The 24,768-nt window shown below is 57.1% G+C and overlaps 1 protein-coding gene across 2 annotated transcripts in view; it reads right to left on the minus strand.

Moving 5' to 3' along the window:
• The window catches only part of KCNJ12 (potassium inwardly rectifying channel subfamily J member 12), a 43,068-nt gene extending 20,955 nt beyond the window's left edge, over nt 1-22,113 (minus strand). Inside the window, exon 1 of one of the 2 annotated variants that reach the window (XM_082708326.1) lies at nt 21,506-22,113. The gene's annotated coding sequence lies outside the window, so the exon portion shown is untranslated. The remainder of the gene's footprint in view (nt 1-21,505) is intronic. The other variant, XM_082708328.1, reaches the window with a different exon arrangement.
• Between the last annotated feature and the right edge of the window lie 2,655 nt (nt 22,114-24,768).

Genomic DNA, 24,768 nt, shown 5'->3' on the forward strand with positions numbered 1-24,768 from the left:
AAGGGGTACAGGGCCGGGGAGGTGCAGTTTAGGAGGTGTTCGTCCCCAGGAGTGCCCCTGCAGACAGCTCTGGGGACCGGAAGAGAGTGAGGCTGTGGGCAAAAGTGCGAGGGATGAAGTGGACAGCCCCGCCTGCTGGGGTCTCCTGCAGGGTTGGGCACCCCTGCTCCTTCGCAGGAAGACAGGGGTGCGTGTGAGGTCTACTGCATGTGCAGTGTGCGCACAGACATGGGCCTGTGCCTTCCCAAAGACGATGAGTGCTGATGTTTGTGCAGGGGTTGGACACCATGGCTGTAGGTCTCTGCGTGTCTGCTCTTGCACATGTGTCATATACATGTTCAAGCTTTACAAGGCGTGGCACACACGTGCATGTGTGCTCGGGGCAGGTGCACGTCCATGTACTACAGTCCCTCGCCCAGCACTGGATGGCAGCGATGGTCTGGTCACCTTGGCAACAGGGCAGGAGCTGGCTAAGCTGGGACAGCCTTCGTTCAAAGGGAGAAAAAAAACCCGCAAACCACTGAACACAAAGAGTGGGAAAAGAAAAGGAGCTGGGGGCTGGGAGGGGGCAAAGCGCAACCCCTCGAGCCCCCAGGTTCTGCTCACAGCTACCCTACCCAGCCCCTGAGGTAGCTAAGCGCTGCCAGGAGCCGAGACGCTGGTCCAAGGTCCCATATGTGGCCCAGCTTGCTGAGTATCCCCAGTATAAGACCCCTTCAGAAGCCTGGGACCCCCCCCCCAGAGGACAGCAAGTAGGGATGAGGTAGGCGCCCCGGGCCCTGACAGCCCAGTATGGGGAGAGCCCACAGTCAGAACCACTGAGCTCCAGCAGAGGGCGACCCAGACACCAGGCACTCTGCAAACCAGGGGACCCTGGGCCCTGCCCATGCAGAAGTCACCCTCTCCGGACAATTAGCGCACTAATTGCACACGCTGCCCCACGGCCAGGCCATTAGCCCGGATCCTGCGATGATTTATTCACGAGCTCCTATCTCCTTCTCATCCCCACGGCCTGCTCATCAGCCGCACGGGCTATGCTGGGAGGGAGGACCCACTGACGCTTCCCTAGCCTTGCTTAAAAACATGGCCTGCTATAAATATTTCATCAGGCCGAGCACAAGGGATGAAACCGCTGGTGATCTGCTCTCCGCAGGCCGCTGGGAGCTGGACCCCCCACGGGGGTGGCCTCCAGGAAGTGACCTCCGGCCCTGTGGCTGGCGACATCTGACGTTCCCTTCCCTCTTCCAGGGTGGCCCAGGACTGAGAGCCTGCGGCAGGACCTCTGCTCACATCACAGGGCTTTACCCTGACTGCCTTACTGTGTCCTGACTGGGCCCTACGGGACAGAGTCTGCTATTAGCCTCATTTGACAGAGGAGGAAACTGAGAGATAAAGGAACTTACCTAAGGCCACACGGCCTGTCAGAGACAGGGTGGGACCTACCCATGCTGGGCAGCCCCAGAGCCCCCGAATCTCACCTCCCAGAGTCCCAGTGCAGCCCTGTGAAGTAGGCACTCTCGTGATCCCTGCTATACAGATACGGACACCAGGGCTCAGAGAAATAAAGTGACTTGCTCAGGGCCACATAGCTGGGGATGGAAGCCAGGCAGGTGACCTTGACCAATAATGTGCTCAAGTCCATGCCCTGGTTGACTGCACCAATGGGAAGGGCCCTCAGATCACAGTGCTATCCTCTTGTCATGCCCCTCACAGAGAAGGGGCCCCTTGTACAGCCAGACGGGCCAGGCCTCAACAAAATCAGGCTGGGGAATTTTGGAAAACCCGTGCCCACTCCCTGAGACCCCTGGGAACAGAACTGTCTAGAACCCTAAATCCTGACAAAAAGACTGGCCACCTCTTTGGGCCTCGGTGTCCTCATTTGTAAGATGGGCCCTGACAGTACCTCCAGGGCCTGGGGTGAGCATGTGAAGACTTGGTTGATAGCACGAGGCCCGTGAGGCGCCTCTGTGCATTGGTGTTACTTGCAAAGCCCGAGGTAGAGAACCTGCTTGAATCCAGACTGCACGAGCTTTGAAGTGGACCTGCTCTGGGTTCAGATTCCAGCTCTGTGACTCCCTGGCTGTGTGTCTTGGGCACCTGGCTGCCCGTCTCTGAGCCCTGGTTTCCCTACCTGTCTGCGGAGGATGTCACTCCTGCCCCATGGGACTGGGGGAATGAGGGCTGTCCAGGTGTTCCACGACCCATCTCTGACCTCAGCAAGCACTTGAGAGCTAACCAGCCCCTCACTTCCATTTCAACTCCAATATCAGGGCACCTCTGAGCAACCCCGGCCAGTATCTCCCTGCTGGGGACCCTGAGAGGCCACCACACCAGACCTGCTAGGGACCTAAGGACAGCAAGACTGTGGCCCAACTGGGGAGCAGCAGTCCCAGGCTGGCCGCAGAGGTCCAGGACCCAGAGAAGGCAGGCTTCGAGGGAGCCACACACAGGACAGTATGGGGTGCTGGACCAGCCCCAAGAGCCCGGCCCACACACCCTGCCTCACCCGAAGCCAGACTGCCCTGCCCCCCTCTCCCTGGACCTGTCCACAGTCCCTGACTGAGCACCAGCCACGTTCAAACTGTAGTTCCAGCCCGAAGACATTTTGAGACTTGGGCAGCTAACTTTTTAGCACTCAGGACCTCAGTTTCTCCATCAGGGGTACTAAGAGGTGTTTGCCATGATGATAAATGAGTTTGTGAACACTCAGAACCATGCCTGGCATAAAGAAATATTCTCATCACTACCACTATGATTCACAGCAGCAGCATTTCTGTGCTGGGCACTGGGGTACAGAGGGAAGAGACTCACAGAGTCCAGCACCGACCACACTGTGTGTTCATGGGTTCTCTCCAGACCTGCCAGCTCCAGGGGTCCTCAAGCACTTTAAGGTACCCTTTTTCTGTGGCCCCAACAGGGCCAGGAAAGAGTTTCTGCAAAGAAAATGATGGGACATTTCCTGACAGTTTATCTCTGGCCACACTGAACTCCCAGCTGGTCCCATCTCCATATACCTTTGTCCCGGCTATACCCCTAACCCCCAGGTTGCCTACCACCTGGCTGACCTCTGGCTTCCCCTTCAGGCTCCCAGGCTGGGTTTCTCTCTGAGACAGCTCTGACCATCCTCAGCCTCAAGCTGACCTTCTCGTCCCTGATCCATCTCCGGAACCACCCAGCATGGGGCCAGGAACAGAGGAATGGCTCAGGGTCCTCGTCCAGAACAACAAGGATCTATAATGCGAGTTTGTGTTTATTGAGCATATACTATACACCAGACTTTGGCCCCAAGGACAACATTCTTTCATTTAAGCCACCTGAGTATCTTATGACACAGGTACTATTATTTTACAGAGGAGAAACTGAGGCTTGGGGCGATGGCCTGAGAACCCTGGAGACTCTGTGAGCCACAGCCCAGATCCAGACTTCTGTGGCCTTCTGAGGGCTGCTCTGTCAGCCAGAGCCCGACTCCGGGACTGGGGCTCACCAGAGCACCTAGGGGCCCAGAAATTCCCTTCAACCTCCCTGAGCCTCATGTCCTCATCTGTAAATAGGGATGACCAAGGGAAGGCATCTTCCAGGATTATTGTGTGAGAGCGATGTGTCAGTACCCACAAAGCTCTGAGGCAGCAGAAGCTTCCAGTAAACCCCCTTTCTGGAGACCCAGGAGCCTGCACTTTCCCTCCACCTGGGGCGACAGGTGAGCCCAGAGAGCCTGGGTGTTGGGGCGATGCAGGCACCACAGTACGGGGAGCAGTGGCAGAGGGATGGTGGAGGTAATAAAAGACAAGTGACTTAAAACCCCATCCCTGGCCTGGGAGTGGTCTCAGCCCCTCACCAGAGAGTAGGGGCTGGGCCAGAGGGGCAGCAGATACTGAGGGTCAGAGCCTGGGCAAGTGGAGGCCCAGCCCAGGTATGCTACCCACACCTGCCCACACTGCCCCCGATGCTGTCAGGTTATGCCCTCCTCACTGGTCACAGTGCACATCTCTTCTACCTGCATACAAAACTTGGCCGTGAGCCCCCCTCTCCAATGCCCACACGCACGCACCTTCAGGCTTTCCATCCATCCCTACAGTCTTTGTCTGTCTATTCTGCCCCCAAACTGGCCCCATCACCATGCGCCACAACCCATCGATACCGTCTGCCATTTGGACAGTCTGACCCTGTCTCCACGCCTGGTCCCAGGCCCCAGAGTCCGAACTCACTGGCCTGGGCTCCGCCTCCTGAAGTCCCTGGATTGTAGGGAGGGAAAGCAGAGAGGAGGGGAGGGGTCCACAAAACCCCCACTCCCAGCAGTACCAGCATCCCAGGCCAAGGGGAGCCAGGTGGCTGGGACCCCCTCCAAATCCAGCCTCCAGGCACAGCCCTAGTAGGGGGTCCCTGCCGGATCCTCAGTGCTGACAGGCTGATTAGGGGGTGGGCGATCAGCTGGGCCTCTGCCTCCTGCCTCAGCAGCTGCAGCCCGGGGGGGGGGGGGGCTGACGGAGGGGGCTCGTGTTGGGAGGTGGCCTCTCTCTCCCGCCAGCCTTCCCATTCCCACTCCCCTTCCCTGGGGAGCCCTGTCTGCCGGACAGGGCCGTGCTAAGCACACATGTCCATGACCCCCACGCGGACACAAGCGGAGTCTCAGGCGGGTGCCAGGCCCATGGGAGCTCTTGGACACTAGACCCTGCTAGGACCTCTAGTGGGTAGCTTTTTATCCCCATTTTACACACAGGGAAACTGAGGTTCAGAAAAGCTCTGCAGCATGCCTGAAGTGCTTCCTGCAGAAGTTGCTGCAGCTCAGGAAAAGGGGATGGGAAGCGGCTTCGAGATGCCCCAGCACCCGCCACACGCCTGGCACTCCCCACAGATTGCCCTGGTTCACCTTAAGGACAGTCCGAGGAGGTGGAGACTGGGATGCAGGCACCTGCTGCTCAGTGAGGAGCCCAGAGAGTGCAGACTGAGCCCTGAAGCAGTCCTGCCAGAAGGCAGAGTCGTGGCTGGCTCTCCCACCTGCCAGCCACCACCAACCCCCCTAGGAGGCATGGGGGGCATCCGCAGCCTGGGGAGAGGCCAGGGAGGGGGCAGAGGGTCAGCAGAAGGCAGGAGTGCAGTTCTGGCCATGGAAGGTTGAAGGGGCCCACGGACACGCAGGGGAGATGTGCCCGGGCAGGCAGGAGGCTGAGACGGGAAGGGGAAAACAGGCCTGGACTAGAGACAAAACCGGGAGCTGGCTGAGGGGATGGCTGAGGCCATGTGTGGGAGGAGAGGGCACCCCAGCAAGCACACTTCGAGGCACTGGGGCGGCTGTGGAGCCACACAGGCCTTCCTGTGGAGAGCGAGGTCCGTGGATCCAGACGGTGCTAATGGTGAGCAGGACAAACGCTGGAGGTGACTGTGGGGGACACAGGTGACCTGGACCTGAGCTGTTTTCACTGCCATCATATAAGATCAGGGATGAAGCCCAAGAGGCGAAATTGGGGAAAGCAACTGGGGGGACATATCCCATGAGGACTTCTGTGCTTGCAGAGAACAAGGAAATGAGCAGGAGCTTGGGGAAGGGGGCAGGGATGATGTTTCCAGTGTGGGAAGATAATATAACCTCAGAAGCTTAAACACAGGGTCGTCATCTGACCCAGCCCTTCCTCCCCTAGGTGTACACACAAGGGGACTGAAATCAGCGCTCACACAAAACACCTGTTCACAGCAGCGCGACTCACGACAGCCAAGGCAGAAACAGCCCGAACGCTCATCAGCGGCTAAAGGACACAAGGACTGTGGACGTTCATCAGTGGAACATCACTCAGCCATTAAATAATCAGGTACCGACCCCACAACGACGCGGCTGAACCTCAGATACACTTCGCTAAGTGGAAGAAGCCTGACATGAAGACTTGTGCAATCCCATGTTTACAAACATCCAGAGTCAATAAACAGAAAGGCAGAAAGTAGATGCAAGGCCTCCAGGCCCGTGGGGTGGAGAGTGGGGCTCGCAGAGTGCAGAATGACTCCTCAACGGGCATGGGGATTCCTCTCACGATGGAAAAATTTGGGAACAAGATGAGGGACTAGTTGCACAACACTGAGAACGTTCTAGATGCCACTGAACGGTTTGCTTTAAACAGTTCATTTTCTGGGGCACCTGGGTGGCTCATTGGGTTAAAGCCTCTGCCTTCAGCTCAGGTCATGATCCCAGGGTCCTGGGATCAAGCCCCACATCGGGCTCTCTGCTCAGCAGGGGGCCTGCTTCCTCCTCTCTCTCTGCCTGCCTCTCTGCCTGCTTGTGATCCGTGTCTGTTAAATAAATAAATAAAATCTTAAAAAAAAAAAAGTTCATTTTCCGTCGTGTGAATTTTCCCTCAAATAAAAAAAAGTGTTTTTTGAGAAGTCACATGAAAGAGATTTGAACCCAACTCTAGCCCGACAGATATACATCCAGGTGCCTGCATACACCCCACGGGGCCACGGCCACAGACAGGGAACGGGATGGAAAGAAACACACCACAACCCTGCACGGCCCCCAGGCCCCTCCTCACTCTCCATCCAGGTCCTTGAACCCAGTAAGCACCTGCTGCCTTTGGCCTCTCTCGGCGCCCCCTTCCCTCAGATCTCCTCCTGGCTCCTCCTGCCTCCAGGAAGCTCTCTGATCATAGGTCCCCTTCCCTCTCGTATGTTCCACGGTCCATGCTCAGCTGCCCATTGACATTGGAGGGCAGGGATTCGGCATCCCAGACTGTTTTCCAAGACTATTTTTTAGAGGTTTAGGTTTGGGACAGAATTGAAGGGAAGGAACAGAGATTTCCCGTCTACCCCCTGTACCCACCCATGCACGGCCTCCCTGTTATCAACATCACTCTCCAGGCTGGGTCATTTGTTACAACAGACAGACTTAAACTGACAGCACAATCCTCCAAAGCACATGGCCTCCCTTTGGGCTGACTCTTGCTGCTGTGCTGTCTACGGGTTGGAACAGATGTGTCATGACTGTGTCCAGCATTGTGGTAGCACACAGAACAGCTTCGCTGGCCTAGAAATCCCCTCTGCCCTGCCTATTCCTCTCCCCTTCCCTACCCCGGAGAAGGCAACCACTTGCCTCTTCCAGAATGTTCTATGATTGGGACCATACAGCATGTGGCTTTTTCCAACTGGCTTCTTCCACTCAGTCACTGGCACTTAAAGATTCTCTATGTCTTTCCATGGCTTAAGAGCTTGTTTCTTTTTATTGCTGAATAATATCCCATTGTCCGGATGGGCCAGAGTTTAATTATCTATTCACCTACTGAAGCACAATCTCAGTTGCTTCCAAGTTTTGGCAATCACAAATACAGCCGCCACAGATATCCGCACATAGGTTGCTGTGTGGATGTAAGCCTTCCACTTTGGTGGGTAAAGACCAAGAAATATGGTAATAGCATGTCTTGTTTTTAAGAAACCAGCAATCTCTTCCAAAGAGGCTGTGCAGTTTTGTATTTGCCCCAGAAATGAACAATCCTGTTTCTCCTCTTCCTCACCTGCCTCTGCTGCGGTCAGTGCCCTGGATCAGGGGCCAGTCTCACCGGCATGTGGTAGCATCTCATTGCTGTAGTTTGCATTTCCCTGATGACATAAGACATGCAGTGTCTTCTCCTATGTTCATTTACCCTCCATATGGCTTCTTGACTGAAGTGTCTGTTCAGGTGTTTGGCCCATTTTTTAGTTAGGTTATTTGTTTACTATTGTTGAGTTCTAAAACTTCTTTGTCTATTTTGGATAAGAGCCCTTTATCAAATGTGTCTTTTGCAAATATATTTTCCCAATCCATGGCTTGTCTTCTAATTCTCTTGACCATCTTTCCCAGAGCACAAGTTTTACTTGGAATCAACTCCAGCTTGTCAATCATTTCTTTCATGGATCGCGTCATGGACAGTGCATCCTAAAAGGTATCACCAGACCCAGGGTTATGTAGGTTTTCTCTTCTGTTACCTGCCAGGATTTTAATAGTTTTGCATTTGCATTTAGATCTTTGGTCCAATTTGAGTGAATTTTTGTGAAGGCTGTAAGGTCTGTGTCTAGATTCATATTTTTTTGTTGTTTCTGGATGCCCAGTTGTCTCACCACCACTTACTAAAAAGATCATCTTTGCTCCATTGTATTGCTTTTGCTCCTTAGTCAGAGATAGGCTGACAATACTGATGGTGTGGGGTGGGGGTCTGTGTCTGGGTTCCCTATTCTGTTCCACTGACCCATTTGTCTACTCCTGAGTCAATACCACAGTCTTGATACTGTAGCTTTACAGCAAGTCCTAAAGCCACGCAGTGTCAGTCCTCCAACTGTTCTTCCACATTATGTTGCCCCATCCGGGTCTTTCACCTCTCCCGATAACTTTAGTGCATTTGTTGATATCTGTAAATTAACTGGGTATTCTGATCGGGATGTCACTGATTCTATAGATCAGATGGGAGAGAACCAGGATCCTGACAATATTGAGACATGGACTATCTCCCCATTTATTTTGTTCTTCTTTGGTTTCCTTCACCAGAGTGTGGTAGTGTCCCTCTTAAAATCCTGTATATCTCTTGTTAGGCTTACACCTATGCACTCCATTCTGGGGAGGACTAAAATAAATGGTATGGGGTGCAGTTGTTGTAGCTTTTTGTTTTTTTCTTCTTAGGTAGGCTCCACACCCAGCATGGAGTCCAGTGTGGGGCTTGAACTCACAGCCCTGAGATCAAGACCTGAACTGAGATCAACTCAGTTAAGTGACTGAGCCACCCAGGCACCCCAATGGTGTTGTTTCTAATCTCAAATTTCAGTTGGTTATTGCTGGTATAGAAGAAAGCAATTGACTTTTGTATATTTACCTTGTATCCTACAACATTGTTAAAACTGCTTATTTCTTCTAGTTTTTTTTTCTATTCTTTCAGATTTTCCAATAGACAATCATGTCATCTATGAACAAACACAGTTTTATCTTTCTTTCCAATTTGTATATCTTTTATTTCCTTTTCTCACTGAATTGCATTTGCAAGGACTTCCAGTATGATGGTAACAAGGAGTGGTAACAGGGGACATCCCTGCTTTGTACCCAATCTTAGTGGGAAAACACAGTTTCTCATCGTTAAGTATGATGTTAGCTATAGTAGTAGCTAGTCTTTATCAAGTCAAGAAAGTTCCCCACTATTCCTAGTTTGCTGAGGGTTTTTCCCATGAATGGGTGTTGTCAGGGCTTTGTTTCATCCCCTGGAGTGTCCTGGTCCTTGGAGAAAGTGCCAGCCTATGGTGGGCGATTAATGACAGCCTTTGGAAGAAGCAGGTGCAGCTTGTAGGAAAGTGTCTAGCGGAGAGAGGGAGACTCACGACGGTAATGATCCTTTGTAGATGAGAGGGGTGGGGGGCCCAGTGGATGAGGCAGGCTCATGTTCCATCCACAGGAGAGAGAAGAGGGCTCGCTGAGAGTCACAGGGGCCAGGACATGAGTAGCCATGGCTGGGGACCGGGGAGCGGGTAGAAGTTCTCTTTTTTGATTTTCTCAGTGAAAGAGGAGGCCATGCTGTCAGCTAAGGCTCTGAGACCTCGGACTGGAAGGCAGGGACCCAGAACTGAGGAGAAGGGTTCTGGAACAAAGAGGGCGGGGATGGGTCTGGGCCCAGCAGCCCAAGCTCAGAAGCAGGATCTGGAGGGAGAGGGGCCCGTGAGGCTCATCGGCCGCCCAAGCAACAGTGGGCTGCGTTGGACTCAGGGCTTCCTGTCCTTGCAGTCTTTCTCCCTGTGTGTCTAGGTGGATTCGCGTGTACCCAGGAGGCAGGTGGCACAAGACCTCTCTGTACTCGCCCCTGCCTAGGGCCCCAGGGATGGCTCCGAAGGCCTCTCTAAAGTCTCCACTGGCTGGAAACATTCTGTGGACGACGCTGGTGCCACCGCAGTTCCCTGTGGGGACGGGGGCTAGAGACCCTTCCCGGAGGGTGCCTGCTCCACGCTGCCACCCCCAGCATGCCCACCCTCTGCGGAAACATCTACTCAGGCCACATGGATGAATTTCACTTTAAATTCACAGCTAAATGAGCGAATGAGCGACCCACAACCGCCTTCACCCGCACCAGGGGCAGAGCCACTGCCTTCACAGCCTGGGGCAGCAGACAACGTTCATGGAGGTCTGCAGACGGCCTGATGCATCCACTGTCCACATGTACGGATGCACACAATGCAGCAATGGGCGGGGGGCAGGGGTTCCAGGGCTATGGGGCTGGTAAACAGATGTAAGTCCCTTCTCTACCTAGGAAACGGATAAAGGGGAAGAAGCCCCATCCTGAGAGCTTTAGGCAAAACCTTGACCTAAATCTTTCCTCTGCATTAACCTCCCAACACACAGTAGGTGCTCAAGCAATGGTCTTTCTATTCTACTCTTGTGGGGGCAAACAACAAGGGACCAGCCCCATGTCCTGTGGCTAAGGTCACAGGGGATGGAGAACAGCAGGTCATTCAGTGTGGGTGTGAGTTCTGCCAGTCCCTCTTCCTCCTGAGGCCTCGATTTCACCACTTGCAAAATGGGCAGAACTCTGGGAACCCTCCATCATCTAGAACTCTATAGTAGTTCTAATACTTGGCACACACAATCACAGTTTAAACGGGGTAGACTTAGCCCCATTTCTCAGAATAAGGGACTGAGGCTCAGAGAGGTGAAGCTTGCTTGCCAGGAGACACACAGCTAGCAGCGGGGGCCAGCCCCATTTGAATCCAGGCCAACCTGGCTCATGGCCAACAGAGCATTTCCCAGATCCTTGGCCCAGGGCATCTCGGCCCCTCAGGGGAGAACCCAGGAGGGCCTGCGGGATCCCTAGAAGACTTCATGGCCTTGAAGAGAAACTGAGGCCCACTCATAGGACTACTTAGTCTGGGTTCAAATGCTGTTTGACCATTTATGTCCCTCAGTGGCTCATCTCTCAAGCCCTGCTCCCCCGGCCTGGCCAGAACATTTTGAGAATTAAATGAGATAATGTTCGGGAAAGCACTGAGCACAGCACCTGGCACCAGAAGACACTGGGTAAACAGTCATTTCCATTATGATTTTTGGGTGCCAGGTCTCACCGAAAGGTTACACCACTTCCAGAGAAATAAAGGCTCTGGGTGACTCCACGGGCTGCTGCTTTCACCAGCAGGCCTGGCGCTTACCTGAAGCCCCTCAAATTCCTGACACGAGAAGCCAAGGGAGGGGGCAGAGGACACCCAGGCTCTGGAGGCCATGTGGCATCAGGCCAGGCACTGCAGCGGTTCTTCAGGGCCCGGGCTATCTCCACAGGGACGCCACTTGGTGGCCTGGGGTGGGGATGGGGGGGGGGCCAGGGTGGTACAAAGGAAATGCAACCCCCTCCCTCCGGCCATCTCCAGCTCTCAGGGGGTGGGGACGCAGACTGGGTTGTCAGAGCCAGGCCTCTCTGAGCCTCAATTCTGGCCTCTGTGAAATGAGGCAACCATCTCCTGTCCCTGGGGTTTGCCCCAAAGAGCCGCAGGGATGAGAACAGGCTCCTGGCGCAGCGGGGGCACGCCACCTGACTCCCAGGGACTCAACCTGGGGGAATGAGGAAGGGCACGAATGTAACCTCTTTGCAGGAGACGACGGCACCCAGAAAAACTACAGGAAGGTGTGTTGACGTGAAAAGCTGCTCACCTGGCTCTAGAACAAGCCAAAGACAAATGAAGCCACTGAGGGAGAAGCACCACTCTTCACGGCCAGGACCGGCAGGGTCTAGGTGGCAGGTGACATTGGTGGCCGTGGGCGCTGTGGGGGGGGGGGGCTGCACGCTTAACTCTGCTGACACCTGGGGGCCCTGGGATGACCAGCTGGAGGGCCCAGCAGTGACAGCTCTCTAAGTCACAAAGGCACAGGCCCTCAGACCCCACAGGGCCATTTCTGGAACTTTTGGACAACCCCAGGCATGAGGATCCAAGTACCTGGGTTTCGCTCTGGCAGTGACAGCGCCAGCGTTGGGCAGAGACCGATAGGCATCAGAAAGAGGCAGGAGAACTAAATGGAAGTTCACCTCACGTGGGAAATGCCAGTTGGATTCATAACCATTTCACTGATCGATGTAGTAACAAAAGGTGTCATCTATGCACCCGCCCCGTCCCAGTGCTGCGTGTTTCCTCTCACTGCTCCTGATGGCCTCAGGAGAGGAAGGACCATTAATATCCCCACTTTGCAGGTGAGCAAACTGAGATACAGAACAATCAAATAAAATCTGCCCAAGGACACACAGCTGGTGAGTGGCAGAGGCCAAGCATGTAACTCCAGTGCTCTAGGACTCCAAAATACACGACTAAAATAGAGTATTTTTCTGAAAAAGGAAAAAATCAAGATACAGGACAGTGTATCTTGGTTGACGAAATAGACGATGTGTAGCAGGTTGAATGACAGCCCGCCACAAAGATATGTCCACCCAGAACCTGTGAACGTGACCTTCTTTAGACAATTTTTGCAAATAAAATTAAATTAAGGATCTGGGAATGAGACCATTCTAGATTAGGATGGGTTCTAAATCCAATGACAAGTGTCTTTAGAAGAGAAGACATGACAAGACCAGACCCAGATGTGGATTGGAGGGATGTGTATGTATAAGGCAAAGAACACCGAGGCTTGCTGGCAGCTACAGAAGCCAGGAGAGGCCTGGAAGAATTCTCCCTCAGAGCCTCGGGTAGGAAGCAACTCGGCCAACATCCTGATTTCAGACTTCCTGCCTCCAGAGTTGGGATATAATAAATCTGTGTCATTTTAAGCCACTCTGCTTGGAGTAATTTGCTACAGCAGCCACAGGATACCAACCCAGGGTGCAATTTGCTCCCGCTGTCCCAGTGTCTGTCTTCTTCTCTGGACCTGGCCGATTGTCCCCCACCAGACCGCTGCCTTTGCACTCGTTCCACAACCCAGACACTACCTCAAGTGCATGGATTAATTCAACCCAGTTCCCCTAGTGTTCCCATTTCACAGATGAGGAAACTAAGACCATTGGCTTGGGTCACAGTTCCAGAGGACTCCAGCCACAGCCTGTCCTGCGACCACCAGGAAGGTTGCTGGGTCAGGATGGGGCCCAAAGCCTGGTCACCTGGCCCTGGAGCTTCAGGCCTAAAGCATCTGCTGCAGGATAAGGGCCAGGCCCCATGGGTGCCCCTGAGGCGGGGGCTGGCAGGGTCAGCAGGGGAAAGGAAGAGGGTGGCCAGGGTCTCCTCACTACACAGCCCCCAGGGAGAGGCAGGACCACACTGCAGCTTCCCCGCAGACTGCTGGGGGCACCCCCTCCAGTGTCCTGAAGGTTCCCGGGGCCCAGTAGGTGGCCTGGCCGCCCCAGCCAGGCAGGTGCTGCCGACAGCTTGAAGCTCAGCAGGCCAAGAAAATGGGCATGGCTGCGCCTCCGGCCCGAATGGCAGAAGGTGGGGGAGCAGAGAGAGGGAGGATGCTGCCCTGCCTGCCTTGACCGCAGAGCCAAAGTCAAGAGGGGATGAGAAAGTGGATGCCCAGATGTGGGCACGGTATTCATGCCCATTCTGTAAATGGGGAAACTGAGGCTTGGGGTAGGAGAGCAGCAGGAGGGACTCACACCTCTCTCGGACTTAGGCTAGCAGGTCCTCCCCACCAGGGGCCCTCAGTGGAAGAAGGCTGGCGCTGTCTTTCAGATGCGGTTCAAACCAGGTTAGGGGAATGACGGGGCTGGCCAAGCAGGTGGTGGACACCTGAGACAGAGCAGCGCAAGAATGAATCAGGGGATCCCAATTCCCCGAACAGAGGCCCTTCACCCCCCACACCCCCCCTACTATGCAGACTGCAGCCAGCACCTTCCTTCCCCACACTGTTCAGACTGTGTCAAGTGACAGCTGGGTCAGCACAGTGGTCCCTAGGACCCCCAGCGGGGGGGACCTAGCCTGAATCCGGGAGCTTCCCTGCAGCCCAGTGACTTCCCGGCAGGGGAAGTGCCGGTGGGGAGGTCGGAAAGCTCAGATTCCCAGACTCCACCCCAGACCCTCCGCATCAGAAATTCTGGCTGGAGCCGAGGAGATCTGGATTCCCTCAATGCTCCTAGAGAGTTCTGAGGAAGGAGGTACCCCATTGAGGATTCGGCACCTCTCCCAGGGCTAAGATGCACCAATTCTGCAATTCTAGGCTCTGTGTCTCAAAGAGGCTACAACTTCACAACTCAAAGAAGCTGTGACCCGTGCACTTGGGGAGGCTCTGCGCATTCAAAGACTCCGCAGCTAAGACTCTATGATCTGGAGACTCTGTGACTCAGCCCTCAACCCAAGGCCCATCAAAGGAGAGAGGACGAAATCCCTGGGTCTGGAGCGCTGGGGCAGCAGCAGGGACAGCAGGTATGGAGTGATCCCATGGGGAAAAAAACCAGAAAGCAAGAAAGGAAGAAAGGAGAAAGGGAACTATAGATGTCGGCATGTTTATATAACTACCTTCACATGTTTGCGTAAGCACTCAGACAGTCCAGAAAGTTCTCTAATGATGGTCACTTCAAGAACATAAAGCGTTGGGGTGGGGTGAGGTGGAGACAGGGTCCGAGAAGGAGAAATGTGCCTGCCACCCTTCCACTGGCTTCATACTTTACCGTGAGCATCGAACACTTGGGTAATGAAAAAGTATCATGATTAAGGAGAAAAGAGGACAAAGTCTGCGCTGCCGTCTGTGTTCCTTCCCTTGTTTCTTTTATCCGCTTCCACCCACCCGCACCTCAGCCGCCATCTGGGGCACGGGGCCCAGAGCCCCAGACTCACGCCCCAGCAGGGGACTCAGAGCAGGAAGGACCCCCGAGACCCCCGCCCGGAGCCTGTGCACTCAGCCCCGACCAGAGGGAACCCTCGGAGAAAGGGAGGGAACCGAAGCCAGGGGTGGGTCCTGAGGGTGGACTGGGTGGGGGGTTCCCAGGCCCTGCCCACACCCCCCCTCCACAAGGCCATCGCCAAGGCCTCTGGGAAGTCCCACTCTGGAGCTCCCCACCTGCCCCCAGAGCCCTGCACCCTCAGGAGCCCCACGAGCACTTCCACCTCGGCCTTCCAGGGGACCCCGACAGCTCTTGGAGCCTTGCCAAACTCTAGGCCCATGCAGGGATGGGACCGGCTGCCCTCGGCCCTCTCCAGCGCTCGCCAGGCCCCCACAGGCCTGAGTGGAAGCCTGGCCTGGCCTTGGCCTGGAACCAGGAGCCCAGAGGCACAGGGTCGGGGGCAGGAGGGAGGCGGCTGCTACCACCCGGAACGCCAGCTGCTGGCAGTGATTTATTTTTGCTTTAAGTGCTGGAGAATTGCAGGGCTGGAGCCGCCAGCTCAGGGGGCTCAGGCTGCAGCTGGAAGGAGAGGGAGGTGGGCAGGAGGTGGGGGTTGCACAGCCCCTCCCAGACCCCCCTTGCCCTCAGCCTCTCAGCCTGTTTCTCCATCAGATGCGAGCACGCGTGCACACGCGTGCACATACACACACACACACACACACACACACACACACGGCTCAGTACCTCCCCATCTCAGACGCTCTCCTAAGTAAGTCTCCAAACAGCTGCAAGGAGGCTTTGGGGGACAGAGGGTCTGGACCACCACCCCCAACCTTGCTCCTAATGAGCTGTAGCACCTCTGGCTGGGGACTGTCCCTCTCTGGGCCTCAGCCTGCCTGCCCCCAAGGGACATCCCTATTGTACCCTTTCCCTAGGTCACCCACTTGCAGGGCGGGGGCAGGTCAGAGGCTGGTGACAGTCACTCTGCTGCTCACTGGGACCTGATCCCTTTTCTGCCCCAGAGGGTGGGCGTCCGGGGACAGTGCCCCGCCCTGGGCACATCTGGCCCAACAGCCCAGTGGGTGCCTGGTGGAGCTAAACAGCGCTAGCAGAGGCCCAGCCCCTCGGAATCTGTCTGCTCACCCACAGAAGGGGTGTAAACCCGAGCTTGGCAGAGGCCTGGGACGATCCAGGGAAACGGGAGGGGTTGTGCTTTGCCAACTAGAACGCTTGTAGGTTCTTCTTACAACTGGGAAGCTGCTAAAGTTGATCGTGGCAAATCTTGAAACACACACACACACACACACACACATTTTAAACCTAGATATCGTGCTCAAAAACAGAGCCGGGGCAAAGGAGGTAGGGCACACTGACACAAGAAACGAATGGCCAACGGGCATGTGAAAATGCTTAATTGGGCAAGAAATGGAGACACCGTCCCCTCGGCTGCCCCCAGCCCCCGCAGGAGGCTGCCACATATCCTATGGAAGGAAGGCACAGAGAGGCACAAACGAGAAGAGAAGGCCCTGACTCTCTGCACCTCAGTTTGCTGAACTCTGCAATGGGAATGGCTTCTGGCCCCCACGGAGTTGGGGTGGGAGCCCTCCTAAGCTGGAAGTGAGCCAGGGGCCTGGGACACGGCAAGGGTCAGAGCTCAAAGCAGGTAAGGTCAGACATAAAGAGCTCAATGCAGAGTCGGGGCCTGAAATACATGCCAACTGCCTCCCCCTCACATAGACAGATGGCAGGCCAAGGGCTCAGAGAGAAGGTCTGAAAGCTGACTCTGCTCGCCACGAGCCCCACAATTCTGGGCCAGTGATGTCACCTCCCCGAGGCTCGGTCTTCTTATCTGTAGAGTGGAACAATAACTGCAGCTACCGCTGCTGTGAGCACCCGCAGTGTATCAGGCACTGGGCATGGCTGAACGGACGCATTCACTCCACACATGTTTGCTGAGCTTCTCTTGCTCACTGAATGCTGCTGGAGGCACTGGGGACACGGTTGTCACAAACTGAACCCAAAACTTTGCACTTCAAGGGCTTGCCTCCCAGTAGGGGAGACAGGCAATAGGCAAGAGAAGCAAGTGAAACATAATGTGGCAGGTCGCATTAAATCCTACAGAGGACAAAAGCAGGAGAGGGAAGGTGGGTAAAAGGAGGCCATGGTGTTATCCAGGAGAGGCCTCATGGAGGAGGTGGCATTTGGACAAGGTCCGAAGGTGGTGAGGGGGGAGGCTGTGTGGAGATGTGGGGAAGAGTGTTTCCAACAGAGGGAGTGGCAAGTGCAAAGGCCCTGAGGCAGGAGCAGGCTTTGTGTGTTGGAGGTGCAGCAAGGAGAAAGACAGGGTAGCCTGAGGAGAGGAAGGCAGTGGTGGGAAGAGAGGGGAGTACAGAGAATCAGACGGTGCAGGGCCCTGGAGCCACAGCGAGGAGTGTGGCTTTCATTCTGAGCTGGGGTGGGGTGGGAAAGGACCATAGGAGGCTCCTGAGCCTGAGGCAAAAACCAAAGCCCCCAGAAGGTGTCAAGTTCACAACAGGTGTTCAGGCAGCCATAGCCACTCTGAAATCTTGATTTTGTCGTTCTCCAGCTCCTCTCAAAGCCTGAGTCCTCGAAAGAGCTCCAGACCATGGGTGAGGGAAGGAGAGGGAGCTGGTTGAGGGTGATGGGTCCCTGGCAGGAGCCAGGGGGCTGCACCCACGAACTCTAGGGCAGCATCCATGCCGGGCCAGGGTGGACTGGCTCCCCGGGATCTCGGAGGAAGGGGCTCCTGCTCCTATTTGGCTGGGCAAATGGTACTCTGTCTGGTGTTCCAGGGCTGAAGGCCAATGAGGGGGGCTGGCCTAGGGGTCCCCCAGGTCCCCTTGACCTCACACTGCCTCCACAGCTGCCACTTCAGCAGCTGGGCAGGAAGATCTGAGCTGTGGCCCATCAGTGGGGGAGGGAGGGGGGTACCCTGTAGGAGCAGGAGTCCTGTGTCTGAGGCCCTCTCTTGCTGCAGCCCTCCCTGGGCCTCAGTGTCCCCACATGTCCAAGCAAAGGCTGCCCTGGAATGACAGATGCTGAAGGCTCTGGCACCACCATGTCCACATTCTCCCCCTTCGTGGAGTTCCCTTTCCACACCCGATTTCCGCTCAGATCCCCCTTCGTGGAGTTCCCTTTCCACACCCGATTTCCGCTCAGATCCCCCTCCACCGTGAAGCTCCGTTTCTACTCTCCCCTCCCAGGTGTTCTTAGGAGCCTCCCCAGCTGAGGCTTTGATCCCACTTCACAGATGAGCAACCGCACGCTAAGAGAAGTGACTCAGCCACAGTCACACCACGGGCTTCACTCACCTTGGCTGTCTGCCCTGAAGCCTCCTCCCCAACAGTGAGTTTCTTGAGGGAAGGGGCCGGGTCTCTCTCTCTTTGGTTGGATTATAGATGATCTCCACCAATTTATTAAGCACCTTCTGTATGCCACACTCTGCAGTGGGGTCCCAGCTGAGGCTGCCCGGGGCTCTAGCCCTAGAATCCACAGCATACCACAGGCCCCGGCACCACAGCCACAGCAAGGAGACAGTTCCCATGAAGGCCTCTACATCCAGAGAAAGCAGCCCAGACGCAGGCCCCGTGAGCACTGCCTGAGCACCTACTGCAAGCCCAGGCCTTCACTAGGCCCCAGGGAGGTGGCGGGAGACATCCCAGGGCACCAGGCGGGTGTCTGTGGAGAGAGGAAGGCACAGCTCTGTCTTGGGGGTTGGGGCAGGGGGAACGCCGGGGCTCAGGATCTGAGGGACACAGGTTCCAGTCCCTCCCGGTGCCTCCCTGGGCCTCACATCTCCCGTCTGTACAATGGAGCCAAGGACACCTCTGCACTGGCAGGCCATTAGGAAATTACATCAGGTGGCAGAGTGCTGGGCCCTGAGCCAGCGCCCATTGAGGGCTCCAGACCTGCCTGCGGCCCCAGCTCCTCTGGAAAATCCGCCTGCCTCGGCCCAGCCCCCCCACCCCACCCCCAAGGCTCCTCTGAAGCCTCCAACCTCCCTGCCCTGCCCGCGGCCCAGTTTCCAGCCGGCTATCTTGCTTTCATCTTCGGCCTTTGCTGTCTTCCTCTCACGCAGCCAATTCCCCTGGCACAGCTGGCCTCGGGGACGGAGCCCACACCCACCACACCTTCGAGTGGCTGGCCCGGCCTCCACCTCTCCTGCCACCCCTGAGCTGCCTCCCTCCCGGCCTCATCCAGCCTATGGTGGGGCTCTGGCTGCAGGCCCTAGGGGAGGGGCAGGTGTGCCCGTGTGTCACTCCCAGCGAAGCCCTGGCGGGCGCCCAGCCACACACACCAGGTGCACCTGTCAGCAGGCCGCTCCGGCCCTGAGCCAGGCCTGGGAGCAGTGAGACGAACAGTGGGCATCAGGTGGGCTCTGAGGGGGCCCCGGCAGCCTGCAGCCTGGGGCCGGGCAAGGGCCACAGAGGCTGCCAGGAGTGACGACGCAGTTGCTTCTGCCCCAGACGTGCGCCAAGGCCTCCGGGTGCCATGCCTGGTGCTGCCAACTGTGGCCCAGGGCACCAGAGGGCTGGCCGGGCCTGAGGAGAGCACCCGCAGGCGGAGTCCGGCCCAGCACTGCAGAACTGCAGGGCACTGCTGTCGCTGCTACTGTTACTCCTCTCCTCACTGCTGTCCCCACTATTTCCCTGCCACAGGGCCACCAACCCTACCCTTTTCGGCCTCGGGCAGACACCATGGCCCTGGGACAATAGGCCTGACAGGGGCAGCTGCCTGGCTTGGGAAGAGTAAGATGGAGGGTTCTGCTCAAACTCCTGACTAGCTGTGTGGCTTTGGGCAAGACCCTGTGCCTCTCTGGGCATATCTTTCTCCCAGCACAGCACAGCTCATGGAACAACCTTCCACCACGTGCCGACCCACACCACATCTCCCTCCTGAGCAATCTGGAAGCCCTAGGGCAGTCTGCTGTGGCAGGTGGGCTTGATGGCGAGGGGCTCCAGGGACAGGCCAATCAAGTCAGAGTAGTGCCAACCCCTAGAATTTACAGAGTACCCCCTCTTTAGCCATGCACCCGCAGAGAACAGGGGTCTTTCCTCTTGTCTGGGCCACCGGAGCACCTGTGCTGGCCTCCGGCAGTGCTCATGCAAGTACCTCCCCTTAGCACCCCATTCTCTCTAATGAGTCTTGACCCCACTGAAGGGAGCCCTTCCAAGGTCCCCTTCTCAGAGCTGCCAACATCCAGTCCCCTGGCTGGATGAAAGGGACCACCAGACAGCTGAGGGCAGACTTCTCTGAGGATTCTCCTTGGGGTCCCAGTGCAAGGAGGGAGGTGATTTTCTCTAAACAGAGGACAGTGCATTCCACATAAGAAAGACCATAAGCCTCCAGTGGGCCTAGGGCTGGGACCTCCTCCCTGGCCATCTCCGGCCCTCTGGCAGCTGCCCAGGGAGGAGGCCCCATGAGGGACCACAAAGGAACAACCTAGCACAAAGTGAGCCTGGGCTCCCGGGGAGGTAGCAGGATGGACTTTTCTTTGGCATCTAAGGGAGGAGTAAGGGGTAGGCTGGAGGCTAACGCCTTCTGGGTTCTACCTTCGAGGAGGCGGCTGCTGATTTCAGCGGCGGCGTGTGGGTGCCTCCACGATCCTGGGAGACAGAGCCTGTGAACCCGGGTTCCGGGAGGTGGATATGGGGGGCAGGAGGTCCCCAGCACTTTATCCCAGGGCTCCAGTCTGAGCACTGGGAGCAAAGGATAAAGTAGAAACGGTCACAGGCAGTGCAGCACTCCTAGATGGGTACAACCCCTAGGAAATGAGTAACATGGTGGCCCCGAGTCCCAGCAACTCCAGACTGTGAGGAGGCAAGAACCTCCCAGAACAGAAGACCACCTCCAAAGAAACACTTTTCTGTGACCTCCCATTCCAAACACAGGTTTTAAAATATTCATATGACCAGGGCACACTTGCTCAGAACAGGCAGCACAGACATGCACTGGGGCCTCAACTCCCATGTGAAGCTTCACCACCCCCTCCCAGCAGCTCCCTGCCCCAGGGGTCGCTCCACTGAGTCCCCACTTTCCCTATCCCGCTTCCCCATTGGGCATCCACAGCAGAGGTGAGCATGTAGGGGGGACTCCTGCCCTGAAACCCTGGGGGCTTCTCAGCTAAAGGGTCATCCCCTCTGCAATGGAGGCTGACTTCTAAAAGCAAAAAGGTGCGGCTTGAGTTGCCGTCTGGCTGGCTAGCGGAAAACACCATTTCCAGAATATTTTTACTCCATTAGAGCACAGGAGGTGGGAAAGAGAAATGACTCCAAGGACCCGGAGATCTGGGGCCTGGGGGCATTTTCGGGGCCACTGGTGGACTGAGTCCCCCTCTATGCCCCCCCCTCCAATCCCGGGGTCTCGGGGAAGGTCACGCATAGGACTGAAGCCGCGCGCGAAAGTGCCTCCCCACGCTCTCTCCCGAGCCCCCATGTGCTAGACAGCCAGAGGGGTACCGAGGGTGCCTCAAAGTTTCCCGGAGCGCCCCCAGGACGAAGGTTAGCAAGGAGCAAAGTTCCCTGGTGGCAGTAGCCGGAGACATGGCAGGGGAAGAAAAGCTCGCAGTCAGCATTTCCTCCGATGGCTCACCAAGGGAGGAGGAAAAAAAAAAAAAAAAAAAAACAGAAAACGAGAGGAAGAAAAAATCCCTCCCGCCCCACCTTCCCTGTTGCAGCACCACCTCGTGCTCGCTCCGGGGCCTGGGAGAGGCCTTCGGGGAGCTGGAGTCGGGCCCCCGGGGGTCGGGCGCAGGGCGGCCGCGCACTTACCTCGGTCAGTGCCCCGGGCGCGGCGCGCTCAGCGTCCTCCGAGCTCCGGGCGGCCGTTCCTGGCCCCGGCCGCCACCGCGCTGGCTGCATCGCCGCCGCCGCCTCAGGGCAGTCCCCGGGGGCGCTCCATCCCGAGGGGCGCGTGGGTCTGGGGCGCCGATCTGCCCAGTTCAGCCACGGGTCGGGGGCGCGCGCCTGGACGGCGCCCCCGGCCGCGGGGCGCTCGCTCTGGCCGGCGCGGCTGGCGTCGGTCCCTCCGTCCGGCTGTGAGCGCGGCCGGCCCACCCCCTCCCCCGCCGGCTGTTATCTGATCCCGGGCAGGGCCGGGCGCGCTCCCCTCTACGCCCCGGCGCCCCGCGCCTCCCCGCCCGCTCCGGCCGCGCCAGCCCCTCGCCCCCGGCTACCGTTCCCAGGGAGGCGGCGGCAGCGGCAAGGCCCGGGGAAGGCGGGGAGAGAGGAATGGAGGGCGAGGAGGCGGCTGGAGGCAGAGGCTCGGCGCGCACCCAGCTCCGCGCCCCGCTGCCACCAGAACCCAGCTCGGCAACTCCTCTAACTCTCCGCCGAGAGCACGCCCGCCCCGCGCCGCGCCGCCGCTGCCCCCGCCCACCCCGGCCCGAGCCTGGCCCAGAGCGCCCCCAGCCCCGGGCCGCCCCCCGCACACACACCGCCAGCCACTTGCGCAATGGGGCGCGCGCGCGCACACACAGACACACACACACAGAGGCATGTCCTCCAGGGACACGCGCACACACAGGTGCATGGCCAGCGCACACACAGGCAAGGGAATCTTGCACACACGCGTGCACACAGCCGGGTACACACGCTCAGGCGTCGGCATACAAGCAGGCAAGATGCACGCCCGGACAGGTATGACGGCTGCAGGTGCACAGGTGCACACACACTCATACGTGTGCGCACAGGGTGGTATTTGCACGTGTGCCTATGTGCACACAGATCCTGGCTTGTACATCATTCCCATGGCATCCTTTCTCTCTGCACACCAGGCATGCACACTCGTATACATACATCCTTTCCCCCTCTTTAATAGCATCTCTCTCCTCCCCATCTTGTGCTCTGTTTGGCTTCTCCCATCTCCTGCTTTCTCCTCGGTGCTCCTCCCCCCTACTCTCTCTCCCTCTCTCTCTCTTTCTCTCTGCTGACTTGACCCCCGTGTGACCCTCTTCTCTTGCCACCCCTGCAAGACTCAGGCTTTCTTCCTAGCCTGTCCCCACTCGCCCTACCCTCCCAGCCTCCTGGGGCCTATTGTCTGGGCCTCAGATCTCTCAACCTCCCGCCAGGCCCGGGCCTTTCATCCTGGCAGACAGACCTGCCCTGTTGGGCCTTGGCCCAGGAAGACCCCATTTTATCACCAGTCTGACCCTTTGCTCAGCCTTGGGGCCACAGAATTGGGCCAAGGAGGCAGGTCTGTGCCCGGAGCACAGGCCTCAAAGGGCTCCCTGGCCCCCTTGGCTTCCAGCTTCCCCTTTAATGTGAAATATAATTATGTGTCTGCACAGCAGGGAGACTGGCTGCAGGGTTCTAACCGAGGAGGATGGCTCTCTGGCCACCGCCCAGATTGCTGGCTGCTCAGACAGGGCGGTCCACAGGCCCTACCAGCCCCAGGCGCATAGCCCCAAGGGCACAGCCCCAAGCTCCCAGTACCTGGCAGCTCGTAGGTGCCACCTGGCCTAAGCCACCCAGAGAACCCACCGACCTTAGGCTGTCCAGGCTTGTACTGAGAAGCTGTGGAGGCAGATCACTGCCCCCCCCCCCCAGACCTTTCTCCCTGGGTCATGTTGCCAACTGCGGGTAGTGGCAATGCCTTACCTCACGGAACTACAGTGAGGGTTACACTCACTCAGTGCGGCTCCCGGCTGGGTTCGACAGCTGACATACCCTGCGAAGTCGAGCTGCATGAGGCTCCATGCTGAGGATCCAGCTTGAATGATTTCGCTGTCACTACAAGAGGGAGTGCAGACGCCCAATGGCCCTATTTTGCAGGTGAAGGAGCTGAGGCCCAGAGAGGTCCCTTGTCTGTCACAGAGCTGTTGAAGGTGGAGCCAGGACTCAGAGCCGCACTTGTCCCCAGAACGAGAGCCGTTGTCCCCTCGCCTAGACAGCTGCTCTGGGCTGCAGCGGAGAGAAGGGCCATCCAGGAGATCCCAGCCCAGCGCCCCACTCGGCCTTCCCTTGGACACAGTGTCCTGGTTCTCGCGTCCTCCTCAAAGACCAGCCTCCCAGAAGACCAAAAGCACTCAGGAAACTTCTCCTTCTCCCTTGAAATGACCCAGGAGGGAAGTGATTCAGCTCCTGCACTATCCCCTGTTGAGTTTCCTAGAGGAGAGAGGCCACAGTTCCACCCCAGAAAGAATAGGCCCGAAGGCACTTCTCCCATGAGACTCTGCCATGGGGCCCCCAGAGGAGCCGGGATGCCCCTCAGCTGGGAGAAAGTTCCAGTAAAAGGTCTTGGCTAGGGAATGGACAGGAACACCTTGGGGCTCCTCCGTGTATAGGATTCTGACAGTTCCTGAGACAAGGGTTACTACCAGAGCACCCCTAGGCAGAGTCACCACTGAGGGAGTCACCAAGTGGGGGCTTGCCCCTGGACCCCAAGCCTCCCCCAGAGCCATTATTAGACCCATTGCACAGAGACAGCAAGTGTCTTTTGCCCAGGCTCATCTAGGACAGAATGTCCGGCAAAGGCGAAAGCCTAACTCCCCAGGCCATTGCTTTTAGGGTCCATATCCTAACCCCCCTACCTGCCGGAATTCAAGTCAGTTCTAAATCATATTCTAGAAGCAGCTGGTACATACCCCAACACTCAGGCTTTTCCTGGGCCACGTGGGGCCCCAGCCTCCCTACCATGCACACGACCATGACCAGAAGGAGGGACTGAGCCACAGAGGAACAGGGGCACATGGGGGGTGTCTCTCAGGCCAGCTCACACACCTGCCCCAGAGCTTCCTTGGCTGTGAGCAGAGCAGTTCCTGGCCCCACTAGGGGACTGCCCGTAGCTAGGGCAGTGTGTTTGGGGCGGGGGGCGGTGCGGATCACACTGTGCCTCCCTCTGGCATTAAAGGGGGCCCAGCAGGGCTGTGCACAGGCACCATGGACACCTCCCTTGCTGAGGTCTCTGTAAAATAACCCCCTTTCATGTGACCGTGAGAGAAGCCAATGAGGTGAATGGGAGATGGGCAGCCTGCACACAGTAGGAGTTCCAGGAACATGGGTAACACCCTTTGACCACGCCCCGCTTTGCTCTG

This window comes from Mustela nivalis (genome assembly GCF_964662115.1).
Source record: "Mustela nivalis genome assembly, chromosome: 17".
Taxonomy (NCBI): domain Eukaryota; kingdom Metazoa; phylum Chordata; class Mammalia; order Carnivora; family Mustelidae; genus Mustela; species Mustela nivalis.